We start from the raw sequence: 15,670 nt of genomic DNA, 5'->3' as shown, positions 1-15,670 counted from the left end.
TGCAAATCTGTAAATACTTGATAAGAATAAAGTAAAACAAAAACAAAACAAAAAAATCAATGGAATGCTAAGCAATCCCTTGGCAACAAAGTCAGTGTTTATTTTTAATTAAAAATAACATAGCTGGGTTGACTTCAGTTTTCCCAGCTGCTATTCTTCCATCATAACAGCTCTCTGGCCTGTTTTCCCTTGCTGATTCCTTTCATCATTTGCACTTAGCTTGTATGTGTTACATAGATTTTATGAAATATTTCATACCATTTGGTAACAGAGCTAACAATCCAAATGAGTAGCTTGGGCTCAGGCATCTCCAAATAGATCACTGCTGTTTCTCGTCAGATACTCACCGACAGTACATCAGCCTGTCCCTTCCTTTTGGAAAGCGGTAGAGATGACATATAATTTTTCATATGAATAATGTCCCCATTGCACATCATTTAATTTTATTCACATGGCCCATGAGTAACGAAGTATTGAAACTGTACCTTGAGTTTTCAAATGTGGTGTACTCCAGAAGGCTGGACTGATCTGATTTGGAAAAGTTCAGAGAGCTCTAAACACACAGGACATTTTTTGAGACTGCTGGGAAGTCTGAGTATTTAATTTACACGATCTACCATACTTGCAAACTATAAACTAGATATTCTTTCTTCCCCTTGCTGGCACCTGTTAGGTCACAAGCCATCTCAAAGGGATTGGGATAGAGAAGGCAGGACCTTGCCCCTTCTTATCAGCACTGGCTAACAGAGCTGGCCATCGTTGTAGCGGAGAACACACTGCCCCTCCCTAAAGTTCGGGCTCATTTCTGGCATGGACTGAGTTAAAGATTTAAGTGTTGATATTTAAGGTCCCTAAGTATCTTATTGAGATTCTGGTGGTCTACATACATTCTCTGAAGCTAGAGAAAATTGTGGTTTTAGTGCTGGAAGCTTGTAGGATCAGGGCTGGCAATGTCCAAGTAACAAGCCATTACCACATTCATATAGACTGAACGATTGGCAGTGGAGATGGAATCCAGGACCTAGCATCAAAATGACAAGTCTCTACTATTTGAGCTAAAAGAGAGCTCCATTAGCTGGAAGGAAGTAGCAAGTTGTTTTAGTCACTGGAACCAGTTGCTAGAGGAAGACTTTTTGCTGTCTGCAACCTTCACACTTTAGATATACTAGAGACTTAGCCACTTTAAAAACAAGCCATTAGGATGATTCTTTCCAAATGAGTGAAGGTATCTGGGTATGTCATACTGCTATTAATTATTTTGTGGAATTTTAGCTGCACTGTGACAACAGTCATCTTTGTAATACCTTGGCACTTCTTCCTAGTTCCAACAGAAGTAGAAAGGCAAAGGCACATGAGCACAAAACATAACTAAACTTAACAAATAATGTTAATCAAACTTTTTTAAGTCTCAAAAAAATCTATTCTGGGGGGAAAGATTTAGGTTAGTTCATATGTTATCTGGACCAATTCACTCATCCCTATTTGTACGCTCCCTGAAAATGGGGTTTAACAGGTAGAAAAGCTGACAGTCTGTTCACTGCAGCAGCATAGAAGATATCCTAGGATGATCTTCTCAGTCTGGACTAGACAGTTCTGCCTTTAGCAATGTTGCCAGCTGCTGGGATTTTATTGTGAATCAGGTATGTTACAGGCCTACTTGAGTCCCTCTAGTGGGCAGTCACCAGTCTGTTTTTATGGACTCAATCTTTGGATCCTACTTGCTTCCAAGTCCACCGGTTCTGGGCAGCATCCAGACACTGCCTCTAGTTCTGCGCTCTTTGGCACACTCTTGGGTGCAGATCCTATACCTACTACCCCTCCTTGGGATGTCGGACTGTACAGTCCAGGGGCCCTCAGTCCTGAAACCACTGCCAAACCGTCTGAGCTTCCCCACCATCTTATGCACCATCTCCCTCATGGGCACTCCCGTTTATAGTTTAATGTTTCAGAGACATGTAACAGTTAAAGCAAGGAACACACAGGCTTTGCAAAGGTACTTCTTAACTATATACACACCTTACTTTTAGACAGCATGGGAGAGATACGGATCTATGATAAAAAGACAAACACCTGGTCACAGTTCCCTCCCTCAGAGTCCCCACCAGTCCAGAGAATCTTTTGGGGTTTGGTCAGTGTCATTCAGGGTCATTTGGGGTCAGGCCAGGTCCATTTGGCCCCCCACGCCTCTTGCTCAGTCTTCTGGTTCTAGCAATGCTCAAGAACAGGTCTCTTTTAAAAACAGACTTTAAAACCCACTTGTCAGGTGGTCAGCTGGAGAAACACCACAGCTGTTCAAGTCATATGCTCTTGCTGGGGAGGATTCCAGAACCCCCTTTGTCCACAAACAGGTTTCTGTGATGGAACCCAACTCCTGAGGCAAAAGGCCACTGCTGGAAGGGACCCCATTGTTCAAGTGAGTAAGAGCCATTCACTGCTGATGGCTCCTTGATTGCCTTGTTTCAGTTTCCTGGGCATAGCCTGTTTTCTGCTGCAAAATGGAAACTGTAATCTATATTAGAAGTTACAATCATGGACAGTGTTGATGAAGTGAAATGGAATTCATAATTGGACACAGGCATGTTCCCTAAATGGCCACATTTCTGCCCTGTCTGAAGATGAACAGAGAAAGGGGAACTCCTCCAGTACCTTAGGGAAGTTATAACACTGACTGATGAGATACAGCAGCTCTATTACCCTTTATTGATTTAAACATCATATATTGTATACTAAACATTCACCTAGCCAAACTGACATACAGTATTCAGAAAATGTGACAGAGCTACTTCAGATCTGTCACATCTTTCCCATTTAGATCACACTGGATGGGTACACATGGGGACTTTTTCTCTGCCTGCTCTGTCACCCTAAAACCTCTGGGTTTGAAATGTTGACCTGAGCCAGCCACTCCTTCCTCTCTTTGATCTGCTAGGGAAAGAGGAGGGCAGTCATACTACATCCCTTTATGTGTCAGCTATCCTGGCTGTGCATTAGGACCTCCCTGCCCCACCATTGGATGGTATAAAGAGCACCCCATTGATCAGATAGGGTGGTCAGAATAGACTTGGTTCCCTGCGATGATCTTAACCTTACAGTTTCTCCTGGACTCCACTTACCTGCCATCAGGTGGGGAAGGGATTTGCCCACCCTTTCCCCCCTGGCTTTGGCATGTGTTCCTAGGGTATTAGACCCCACCTATGGGATGTGTGTACCCTAGGAGGGCATTTCTCTTCCCAGGTGAGAGTCTTTAAATTTTCCCCCAAGTTGAGCCAAATTCCTCTTTCTGACCCCCTTCCTTTTGGAAGGGGTGGGGTTTCCCTCGTGGAAAAATGAAACTTTTCATAAAAACATGAGCACCCCCAAACTGAAAACAGACTGGTGTTTAAAACAAAAACTGCTGGGGGGAAAAATTGCCTGAAAACCAAAATGTTTAAGTTTTCTGATGAAAGAATGAATTTTTTGAGGAAAGCAGACACTTTGTGTATACATTTTCGTTTTCTCAAAAACCTAATTTTTCACTGAAAAAAGGTTTAGATGGAAAATTTTCAACCAGACCATTTGAGCTTTGCTTTTAAAAAAACCACAAAAACAAACAAACAAACACTCACGATTTTTAAACCAAGCTCTGATTTTTTGAGGGGGGTCAACTCATGATTTTTGAACACTTGGATTTGCAAGTGTGTGTTGGTGAGCACTTCCTGATGCATAAATGAGGAATGCACAGTCCTGCTCTCTATTAACAGAGCTGTGCAAAAAGTGTATAATGAAATTTAAAACCACATAAAACTTGGCTCTGACAGGTATCATTAGAAAATTGAAACAGACCTTAATTTTTACTCACCCTGAGTTTCCTCTTATTCAGTCCTAATTCACGATGAGTTCAGAGGGGGTTTAGTTTGAGCTGGAATTTTAAGGATTAGGTACCTTCCAAGTAAATCTGGATCAGTTTAAAGTTTTGCACCAAAACCATGGAAATGAATGTGAAGAGTTGAAATCTGGTGATTTTGGCCATGTCTCACTAAGAAAGTGTGATTTAGTTTAAATTGGAAGCTAAAATAAAAACCTCATTGGGTGCAAACCTAAAATTGCCCTGTGTCTCAGAATGTAGAAGTGGAACCAGATCCACAACTCTGCAGAGTTTGAGAGCATTCAGACCTGAGGTTTCACTCTCACTCATTATGGTGATGACACAGGGGACTAACAATGAAGATCCAGATCCAAACTTCCCTGAAGTTTGAGGCTGTTCTTGTCTGGGGTTTTCCTTCAGGCCCATGTCTAGTGAAAAACCCATGTGAAATGAAACCATAGGAAAGGTTCACAAAAAACCCCTGCTGGGTGAAATCCTTCATTTTCACATGGTTCTCTATGCTAGCCCCTTTTTATTTTCATTGAAGCTGTGAACAGCAGGATCTACAAATAGTAACTTTTAATGGTGGCACTACAATTGTCAGTCACACAGTTCTTCTTGGAAGCATGTTCATTTAATTATTCCTTAAAAGGATATAGCTTGCCAAACATTAATTCGTGTTTGTTGCAGCTTCCACCCCCACCCGCTCCAGTGTCGGCTTTGTTTCCATGTCTAATGACCAAGTTTTAAAACAGAAGAAAAATCACAGCCTCAGAAGAGACATTGCTAATGTTTTTACTGCTACTGACTCATCATCTTTCAGTTGCATCTGTTTTCTCATTTTGAGTAAATTCTATTATCTGCTAATGCAGATGATTTTAACTGCTGCCAAATAATTCTTTGAATCAGTTTCCATTTGCTTCCTGTTCAAATGACCATATCTTGCCTCATTATGCACTAATTCTTTACGGGTATTAATATTTGGATCACAGCTACGAGCATTCCTAAATCTTTTCCAAAAGGGACAATGAACTCCACATCCTGCTATCATTAATGCAGTCGGCAGCTGATCGTTTGGAAGGTTTGCAGTTAGCCAGCAGATTGAATATCTGTGAGATGCAGCTTTGCAAGTAATTTAGGATTTTTTTTATTAGCCGTAAAAGGGTTTGCTCCAATAGGGTATTTAATTGGAGACAAGTCTTTATCTACTGCCAAATTGTACAAGAGCTTATGTTCAATTTACAGCTCTGCAGAGAGAAACATGGCATGTTTTGACTTTTAATTTAAAAATGTTTATCCTTTCAGGTCCCAATCTGAGAGGGAAATTCCTTCTCTTGTTGGCTTTTCCTTACAGCACATGTTGCTGCTTTGCTAAGAAGATATAATTTCACAGAAACACACGGCTGCTCTGGAATATGCTTGGCCTGACCTTGCTCCCACTGAAGTCAAAGGGAGCTTGAACATTGACTTCCGTCAGAGCATCAGCTCTGCACTGACCCTGCTCGGGGTAGGTGTGGAGCATTGCACGTAGAAAGTAGCCTGGGGTATGAAGTGAGCAAGATGGAAGGAGCAGGGGATGATGAACTTGTATTAATGTGAGTGTTGTTGTGTGATTACAAAATGGCTTCTGCTAAGTAGCAGGAATAAGGTCAAAGAAGGAAACAAGTGCCTAATTTGCATGCCGAGGATTCCAGCCCATGTCCGCTCAGGCAGCCCTATGTGTCACCCTTTTGTGTGCCTGCTTGTAACGAAGGACTTGTAACTTACTTCTGCTCAGTGTGGTGGACTATACCTAGCGCTTAATCTTACAAGAGTGGCTGTGCTTCTTAGTCTCTGGACACAGCCAGCTTGTCCTCCTTGCACCATGCAAGGGCTTGTAGGCTCAGGTGTAATCATCACATCAGTGATGCTCATTTCTACTGGGAAATCCTGCCTCTGCAGCCCCTGTCAGTGTGGAGGGCCTTATCTGCAAAGGAATTGGGGTCAGCCTGCTGCAGAGATCAGGAGGCTATTGGAGAATCTGTGTGGGTAGTGCAGACTCCTGTACACTGTGGAGCCATGCCCAGTTCCAGAGGATCATTATGCATGCTGCCACGTCCAGGGAACTGAGAGTAGGGCAGAAGTAGGTACACCACTGGGTGGGTGAGCATGCACGCCATTAATCAGCTACTCCAGCCTCGAGTCTCCAAGGAGAGGCTGTTGGGGAATGATTTCTTTTCTCTTTACTTGTGAGGAGATCCACAGCACACATAGTAGATGCTCAGGCAAAGGCTTTGGGCACTGAGAATACTGTACTTTTCCCCTCCTCTCTCTCTCCACTTCCAGCTCCTGAATACAGCTGGAGCATCATGAGGATGATCAATGAGTTCCATTTGGCAGTCTGTGTGGCCTCACAAGGTGTAGTTCATACACGAAATACCACTGGGTGGAATGGTTCCTTCCTACCCCCCAAGTTCCCATAAGGCATGAATAAGTGTTGATATTTTTCTGCATCATTAAATTCCTCTTCAGACCAACTCTCCCAGAAAGACGAAGCTCCATTGAATGGGCTGAGCTACTCCATAACTCTGGTGAACTAACAGTGATAAATAATCACGTACATTTTTGAGGGGTGGGGGAGTATTTCACTGAAGTTCTGTGAGCTGTGTCCTAATAGTTATAGGACCACAGTAAAAGACCTGTGCTTCAGCTGTGGTTGAGATGGCACTTTGACTCTAGCCCCTTGCTTCCCTCACTTGTGAAGTTCTCAGAAAATGAGCTTTTGATCTGAAAGTTTTCATGTTTTGTCTCACACATTTTCTACTGAGATTGTAAGTTCTTTGGGGCTGGGGACTGCCTTTTGGTTCTATGTTTGTAGAGCACCTGGTCCATGATTGGGGCTGCTAGGAGCTGCTGCAATACAATAATACAGAAATTTAAATACTTAAAGTGGCTGAAGCAATTTTGTTTGAATGGAGGCAAAAAGCTTTAAGAAATATGAGCCTGCTTCAGCAAAGCACTTGAGCATGTTTCTTAAGCTTTTCCCTGTTCAGCAAACCACTCAAGCATGTGCCTAAGTTGAAGTCAATGAGACTTAAGCGTGTGCTTAAAATTAAGCATGTGCTTAGTTCAAAAGGTGTCTAGCAGTGTTATTTATTTGATGTTCATCTTTGCATCTTAATAAACTGTTTGTAAGTGGTAAGATGAACAGTGAAAGAGACTTGCTTTAAACAAAACCTAGATTGCATGAAAAACAAACTGCACAGACACCTGTTTGGGTAACACTGGATGAGGACTGTGCTGCCCATATCCCTCTTTTCTATCAGCAACTCTTATTTGCCAGACATTATAATTAAAGGCTTCCTTTGTTGAAAATGATTGAACGTGTGAGGAAATCTTGGAATGCTTTATTTAAACCCTCCCTCAGTAATGTCTTCCTATATAAATAAACTACATGGCAATCCAGCCATAAAAACTGAAGGAAAAAAGAAATCTGGAAGAACTGAATAAACAAAGAAATACTTTACCTAGACTGGTTATTTAAAGATGGTTTCCTGCTTCCAGTCTCACAACTCAGTGAAAAAAATGAATTTGCAAGAAAGCCAACACTGGCAGCACTACTGTTGAAGATTAAAAATTTACAGACAAAGATGTCCAGCCTTAACTGGAATGAGCTCCCAACTCAACAGCCACTCTCCAGTTTTTGTTTGTTTGCTTGTTTTTTGTGATCCAGAGTAACAGTCTCCCATTCTGATCTCACTGGCATAAAACTGTTGAAGTCAATGGAGTTTCACCATCCTAAAAACAGTAACTGAGGGCAGAATCAAACACTCAGGGCCCAATTCTTAGCTGCTTTAAATGGGCATAGCTCTGTTGGGTTGGCAATTAAATGACTGGAATGTTACTCGGGAGACCTTCCCAGCTCTGCCACTCTCCTGCTTGGTGACCTTGGGCAAGGCATGTCACCTCTTTGTGCCTCAGTTTCCCCATCTGTAAAATGAGGATAAAGATACTGGCCTCCTTGGTGAGACACTTTGAGAGCTGCTGATGAAAAGTGCTGAAGTACAGCTGCTATTTTTGAAATCAGTGAAGCTGTGCTGTGTTACATCAGCTGAGAATTTGGCCCGCTGTGAGCCTGATTGTGATCTCAATTACTTTGGTTTAGCAATGCTGTAACTCCTTTGCATAAATGAGATCAGAATTTGAGCCTGATACTTTGGATCAGTGAATCAAAGGAACTGGAGGGTGACACCAATTTAGCTGAGATGATGACAGTATGGCCAAAACATAGCAATATGTAGCAGAGAAGGGTCTAAGCCATGAAGTTTGGATTCCAACCCAGTTCTGAACTTTCCTCAGATTCAGGATGTATGGATGGGAGAACATTTTTATAACATCAATAAAATGTCTGTTGACATTCAGTTGAACTTCATTCAGCAAAAGTAATTTTCAGGGTGGCGTGAACACCAAGCAGAATGGCAAGACCGGGTTCTGTGACTTGAATATTGCTAAGAGTGTGGGAAGGAGAAGGGAACTACTTCATAACATTGTCCCCATATTTAAAAACCTTGAGAAGAGATTGGAAGGAAAATAGGTATGGCTGGAAGCAGAAAGTTCCCTATAGACCCAGAAACCTTTGTACTCCATGATCTGAACCTTGTCAAGGGTCCCAGGAATTGTTGTAAGTAGTTCCTGGTAAGGAGTTCTGCATTGGCCATGTTGTGCATACTGTGAAATTCGAAATAGGCAAATAAATTCACCATTTCAGAGTGCTATACAAGTATGAGTGAGCTCAGTACCTTGGAAAGGATTACCTTGGGTACATGAGGCAGGGTTCTGCCGAGAGAGATGGGCCTGATGCACTTCTCACTCCAGGGTAAGTCCGCAGTAATTACACTGAAGCAAAAAATTTGAATCAGGTTCCGGGTCCCTCTCCTTAGATCTTGGTTGAGGTGATTAAGGGTGTCCTTACTCAGGTACACTTTGACGTTCTGTATATCTAGTAATCTTTATTATACTACAAGTAGAGATGAGCCTGAACTAAAAGCCTGAAATAGGATGCTCCTTACTTTGTGGAAATTCAGTTCTCAGTTTTGCATCTGACCTCAGCCTCTATAATGGGTTGAATCAAAACTCTGTATCTGACCATCCCCATGCTTCAGGCAACATGAATCAAAAACACGAGTCTGTAAAGTCTAAGGACCAGAGTATGAAACTTTTACTCAACTTGGTGAGCAGTAATTCACATGTAGAGCCCCAGGAAGTTACTTTCTGTGTGTAACTGCCTACTAGCATAAGTAAAGTTTCCACAGTCTAGCACTAAAAGAGTAACAAAGATTAATAAACAGTGGTAACTCTAAATTATACATTTATTTAGTGCATTGCATGGGTCCTGGGATGTTGTTCTGCATATGGAGGTGCATGATTCTGAAGAGAATAGTCCAGGCTCTCTGAAGGTGCACAGCATCATTTAACACGACAATTTTCTATGATGCCACAGGAGTGGCAGGTTGCTTATGTCCACAGCATTCAAGGAGGGAATGCAGATGGAAGTCAGTGTATAGCAGACATACATCTATCGTGAATTTAGGAGTCTTACACACTGATAGAAATGCAAGATGGAAAATTATTTTTGTGGGAGATTTTCAAAGGCAGAAAGGGGAGTTAGGTGCCCAAATGCCATTGACTTTCAATAGGTGTTGGGCGCTCGTCTCTCCTTTGTGGCTTTGAACATCTTCCCTAAGTCATTTTCTCTATCTCCCTTTGTCAGTACAGGATTGTTCTCTACCGTAGGTTCTCCAGCTTTGCTCTGTTCAGTTTTAAATTATTCAAATGAAGGGCTCCTGCCACCACCCTGGAAGACTAATCTACTGTTTTAATAGAGATCATTGTTATTGCATGTTTCCTGATATCCATTGTAAGTTCCTCCGGCTCCTTTACTTGTAGTTACAGCCTCTGGGATTACCCTAAACAGTTGTCCTCTTTATATTAAGAGTTCATCTCAATTGTTCTGTTGTCAGTGGCATTCATGTTGTTAGAGTCTAGCTGAATGTTGATAATAGATGCTTTTGTCTGTCATTTTTGGAATGTTTTGCTGTATTTTCTATATTTTTAAAATCTCAATAGTGCTTTCTACTAAGAATAGTTCTCTGAACAGAAAAAGTATTCCTTGAAAAAGCATTTTGTGAGCATTATCATAAAATCATCATCACTAAACATTTCTCTGCAACTATTATTTCTTTACAGTGATCACACACAGTGCTCTAGAGACATCATTCCAAATTCATTCCTTAGCGCTCAGCAGCTGCTGTGTGATTGACAGGCCCAGAAGCGTGCATCTGATTGCTTTCATGTGAGTATGATTAAAGTGACTACCTTTGAATTCCTTGCCAATAGCAGCTGCACTGTTTTTGGCGTGCTGCCTTAGCGACTGATCCAAAGCCCATTGGAGTCAGTAGATAACTCCCTTTGACCTCAATGGGCATTGGATCAGGTCTTGAACTTGTATATTTTTGGAGACACTACAGTAGACTACTTTCTGCATTGTGGCTTATTGGTGATGTAGTAGAGATATAAAGCATTGTATGAACTACTTGAATTTTGCAATAATTACTTCTTGGGGATGTGGAAAATGTTTTCAAAGCTGTACGTATTTCTTCATTTGATCTTAGCAGTGTTTTCTTGTGTCTTTTTGGTGTTCTAAAATTTCTGCTTCCTGAATCTGCTATTAATCCTAAATCATATTAAGTTATGTGAATAAGATTTGTGGCTGTGATGTTAGACTCCTGTTTCTTTTACTCTTTACTCAACAAACGAACTATGAAGGAACCACACAGGCTGTGGGGTTCAAATAACCATGTCTACTAAATAAACACAATATGCAAAGCTGAGCTACATATACACACTGCTGTCCTGCTTGGATTCTGGAACCCAGAACCCAGTGAACTCTGCTAGAGGGCTCACAAACTTTTTGAAGAGAGAGTTTCCAGTTTCTGTGTACTATAACCCTGAAATATTTTCAAACGGAAATTCAGGCTGGATATGTACTGCAGACTGTATTGTATTATACTTGACATTAATGCAGTGAGAACTTCTTTTTAAACAAGTTCCTTTATTCTTAAACTTGCATCCATGTAACAACTCCAACTCAGAGCCTGCTTTAATTGCTGCAGCAGCTTTCTATCCTGATCAGTTTTCAGAGCCTTCATTGTTATGTGAAGTGCTTAGCTGCATTTTAGGTGCCTAAATCCCTTTAACAATCTGACCCAAGAAGATTAAGACCCAGATTTTCAAATGCTCAGTACCCACAGATAAGGCAGGATTGTCAGTGTCCTGAGCTCTTCTGAAAAAAACCCCAAAACCAAGCAAGCAAGAATAACAGTAACACAAAAACAAACAAAAGGCTGTTTTCATGTTCAGTTTTGGTTGTAGAAAACCTGAATATTTTGACATAAATAGACATATTTCTTGAGAATTTATATTTTGTTGAAAAAGCCATTTTACACTGGAAAAAAACATTTCCATGCAAAATTGGTGACTAGCTCTTTTATTGACTTTTTGAAGTTGAAGACTACACCATATACATTTGGAAGGATATGGATAATTTTTCTTTAGATCTGCAGTAAGGTATTGCACTTAAAATATGACCCCAGTGTCAGGAGGCATTAATGGACTCCAAATGGATAGATCCTATGTATACAATGTCGTTAACAACAATTGACATTTACCACTCACTACACAGTGTTATCCACAGTTATTTTCTTTACTTAAGACTAGACAATAATTGCAGTATCTGTGACACCAGTTAGTAGTAACTTCTGGTAAACATAAATGTGTTAATGGGGTCTACCACTGTAGAAGCAAACAAGTGTATTTTTTAGATCTGCTAGAATGAGTTTATCCTTGCAAGAAAACAACAATTTAGGGTTGCCGATGGGCCAATGTCATCATTGGTGTAACTGCAATGACTTCAGGGAAGTTTCACCAGGGATGATGTTGTCTCATTACAGGCCTAATCCAAAGTCTATTGAAGTCAATGCGAGCAAAGCTAAAGGTGAATCAGGGGCTGGAGGATCGTGCTCGCACTGCCCTGTGTTATGGGAATTCTGGGCTGCATAGCAGCCGTAGGCAGCCCAGGGAAGGCTGCTGTCAGTTGGAGCATTCTCTGAGTCTATCTGCCTTAAAGAGGTGGTCACTGAAGCCCCCAAAGCACTCCAATCTGGGTAGTACACAATCTGGCCAGAGCCATCTTTGCCCCCTCTCCCCTGGGCTGACCTGATGTGCTGCATTTCATAGGAGACACAGCACCAAATCTATCTCCATTTCTTCAAAACAGGATGATCTGGAAATTCTGGCTCACCCCCATAAACTGGTTCTTCAGCAGAATGAGCTTCCCTATAGAATCTGGGACTTTGTGTGAGTGCTAGCCTGCACCAATGCCACATAAAAGTTCTTTGTTACAGTCTAGCCTCTGGTGGTGTTTTGTGTTGCGTGACATTTTTGGAGAGGTGCGAGTGTAAGTGCGGTTGGAGTTTTGTTTAGTTTAATACCAGACAGGCTCGTTCAGGAAGTGATATCATTCATCCTGACGCAGTTTGTAGTCCCATGAAAATGTGATGACTGCCTTTCACTGGTCACTCAGCCTGATTAGTGGTGTAACTCTGCTGCTAGGAAAGGTTTTACTAGCTGCATTAATGAAACACGGAGCTAACGGGCAGCTGAAACAAAGAAAACTAGTATGTTAATTGCAGAAAGTAATGCATCACTTAAGGATGACCCTAAACAATCAAACCTGCTGTGACTCGCCCAAAATTTGAGGTGAGAAACATTCTTTATTTTTTTAATTCAGGAATCATACCACCTAGGAATTGTGAAATTGACACCGAGTAATTGCCAAGAAATCTGCTTCTGATAAAATTGTTTGCAAGACAAAGTTTAAAAACAAAACTTTCTGAATAAGCATAGTGATCAGGTATAGGAGCAGGTTCACTGCTATGCTCCTCTGTTTTTGTGCTGCTTGTGTGATGCAAAAAAGACTGGAAACTATTCATATCTTCCCAGCGGGTGCAGAGCAGATGTAGCTGGTAGGAGAGGAGGTGGCAGCTATCCTCAGCTGACAAACAGTCCCTTAGCTGTGCCAAACAGATATCAGCCAGAGCAGAAAAATGTATTCCGTAGTCTTGTAGGTGATATTAACTTTCTAAGGCAGGAAGGCCCAGAGATCCTCAAAGATACCCTTGAGGATCTGGGCAAAGTGTCATGTAAAAGTTAGACCCATGAATTGGGAGTTGGGATTCTTGGATTTTATTCCCCAGGTCTACTACTAACTCCTGATTTCTATTCCCTAGCTCTGTCATTATAACTTGTGACTTTAAAATTGAAATAACAATACTTACTATTTGAACCTCACAGGGATGTTGTGATGCTGAAGCACTTAATGTTTCTGAAGCACTTTGAGATCCTTGGGCAATGCTATAGAAGTATATATCCATCATCATCATCTGTAAAACGGCATTGGTAATATTTACCTAATGCACAGGATGGTTTGAGACTTCATAGGTGTTTTAAAAATATTTTAAGATCCCTGGCTGAAAGATGCTCTGTGAATGTTCTGTAATTCTAGATTCGCTGGAAGCGGGAAGCACCAGAAACCTCAAAAAAAACCTCCTCTTCTTAGGATACTTCCAACCCGGTTTTGTAGACCCAAGTGGTTTAGATTAGAAGATAGTACCATTCAGTATGCATGAGAACCTTTGGGTGTTTATCCAAACTTAGCGTGATCTCTATATCTCTTGAAGTTCTCTATTTAACTGGTTTCCATTCACGGCCAGATTTTGCATCTCTTTCTCACATGAGTGAGAGCTGCCAGACCCAACATGTTAAAGTATTTGGGTCTGATTTCCTTGTACATTAAGGTCCCTTTATACACTTCAGGCAGCGTAAAGGGGCCATAAAGTGAAAGTAAATTACATTTAGGTGTATAAATGAAACAGAGTGAAATTAGGCTTCCCTGAGTTACTTTAGCTCTGACCCTGAAAAACCTTTCAGAGTCTATGCAGGCAGTTCTTTGTTTTAGAAGAGCAGATCTCCCAAATTGCAAAAGATTACCTGAGGCAAATGACATTTGAGTGAAGATTCTTTTCCATCACACTTGGGATCCCTATATCTTTATTACAAGCTCCATTTACTTGTCAGACACCTTCAACATTGCTTGTTTGGTTTGACCGAAGGGGAAGGGTGAGAAACTTTAATTGAGACTTCTACATTGAAAAATAGAACAACAAATATTTATTATATGAAACATATAAAAGCATCACACTTGTTGGTTTGGGTCTTTGAAAATATTTTGGGGTAGGAAAAACTGTTATCCATCATCCAGCCTAATTTTGAAAGTCTGATACAAATTGAGACTGACTCTTATTGAAGACCTGATACAAATTTGCTGTGACTTGGATACCAGCTGTTTCTCCGACAGGGTACAAAGGCACATAACTAGAATAGCATCTTTTGTGGAAAGTAGGGTTTCCCATTGTGAAATGTGTGAGCCTGAGGCAGAAAATTGCAGTCCTTAGTTATGTGGCATGTGCAGTCTAAAACATGTCTGTGGGGCTTTGGCGGTCTTTTTCCTGTTTGTTTTTTCCTCAAAGGTTATCCTACCTATTCTGAAGCCTACTTGCCTTTTTAGTAGTTTCATCAGTGAAAGACAAATCTAAATATCTTTTCTTTTTGCCTTGCATTAAAGCTGAAGATAACCTACTGATTATTTGTCTTTAGAAAGGTTTGTATGAACATTTGCTTTGGTTTCAATCCACTTAGGTTCAATCTTCAAATCTCACAATAAAACTCAGTTTTCCTTTTTATTTGCTGAATTCCACCAGTCATTTTTGATTTCTTACTATATTGTTTCCATTTTAAATCTTCAGGCAAATGTGTATAAATAAAATAACCAAACTAAGTATAAATGTAACTGAATGAGAATTTGAAATGACCTCACCTCTGCAGCTTGCCTAAGAGATGATAAAAACTATGATAATGATAATAGTTACATGATAGTAGTCTATGAAATGTGCAGGATGTAAATGTTAAGAATGGAGATAAATTATTTAAAGTGCTACATTGGGAGTAATAAGAAAGGTAAAATTTAGGCTGAATATCAGGAACATTCTTCCAGTGAAATCTTTTAGGACCAGTGGTACTTAAACTGGGGTCCATTGACCACAGAGAGCTGTCTGGTCACAAGTTGCTGGCTTTTCCTCCTTTATTTCCAGATGCTAAACTGCATTAAAAAATATCTAAAAAAGGGATACTTTGTAAAGGTTGATTTTCATAGGTGCTGCACATGTTCAGTGCCTCTTGGTATGAAGTGAAGGATATTGGTTCTTTCCTGTTTGTCAGTGTGGTGGGGTGGTCACCCTGCCCTGCCTCAAAGGGCTTAAAACAGCCCTAAGAGAGGGCTGTAGCCGGAGGAAAGCTAGGCTGATTGGGGGAAGTAGCCACAGGTGCGGCCATGCTACAATCAGGCCACAGCTGGCCCCATAAGAGGGCTGTTAGCCAGGAGCTGAGAGAGACACTCTCTCTAGCTACAGGGAGAGAGAGGAGGACCTGGCTGCCTGGGAAGCTGAGGAGGGTACCTAGGGCAGAGCAGTGCTGGGGAAGGGCAGAGGGAGCTGTAGCCTAGCAGAGCCCCAGGCTGCAGTCTGAGGTAAAGGCCCACAAAAGGGTACTAAGGCTGCAGAGGAGCAGCCCAGACCTAGACAGGGGCAGCTGCTCCGACCCCCCCTCCTTGCCTATGATGAGTGGTACAGACTGCAGTCTGCCCCAGGGAGTGGGGGCTAGATGGTGACTGAC

The 15,670-nt window shown here is 41.4% G+C and overlaps 1 protein-coding gene across 10 annotated transcripts in view; it reads left to right on the top strand.

The window, feature by feature from the left end:
- Positions 1–15,670, top strand: part of CALD1 (caldesmon 1) — a 236,554-nt gene that overhangs the window by 83,520 nt on the left and 137,364 nt on the right. For all 10 annotated transcript variants that reach the window (XR_012155774.1, XM_073319335.1, XM_073319384.1 and 7 more), the window contains one exon: positions 10,070–10,175. The gene's annotated coding sequence lies outside the window, so the exon portion shown is untranslated. The remainder of the gene's footprint in view (positions 1–10,069; positions 10,176–15,670) is intronic.

Source organism: Lepidochelys kempii, chromosome 1, assembly GCF_965140265.1.
Source record: "Lepidochelys kempii isolate rLepKem1 chromosome 1, rLepKem1.hap2, whole genome shotgun sequence".
NCBI lineage: Eukaryota > Metazoa > Chordata > Testudines > Cheloniidae > Lepidochelys > Lepidochelys kempii.
This window is presented reverse-complemented; position numbering and strand designations above follow the sequence as displayed.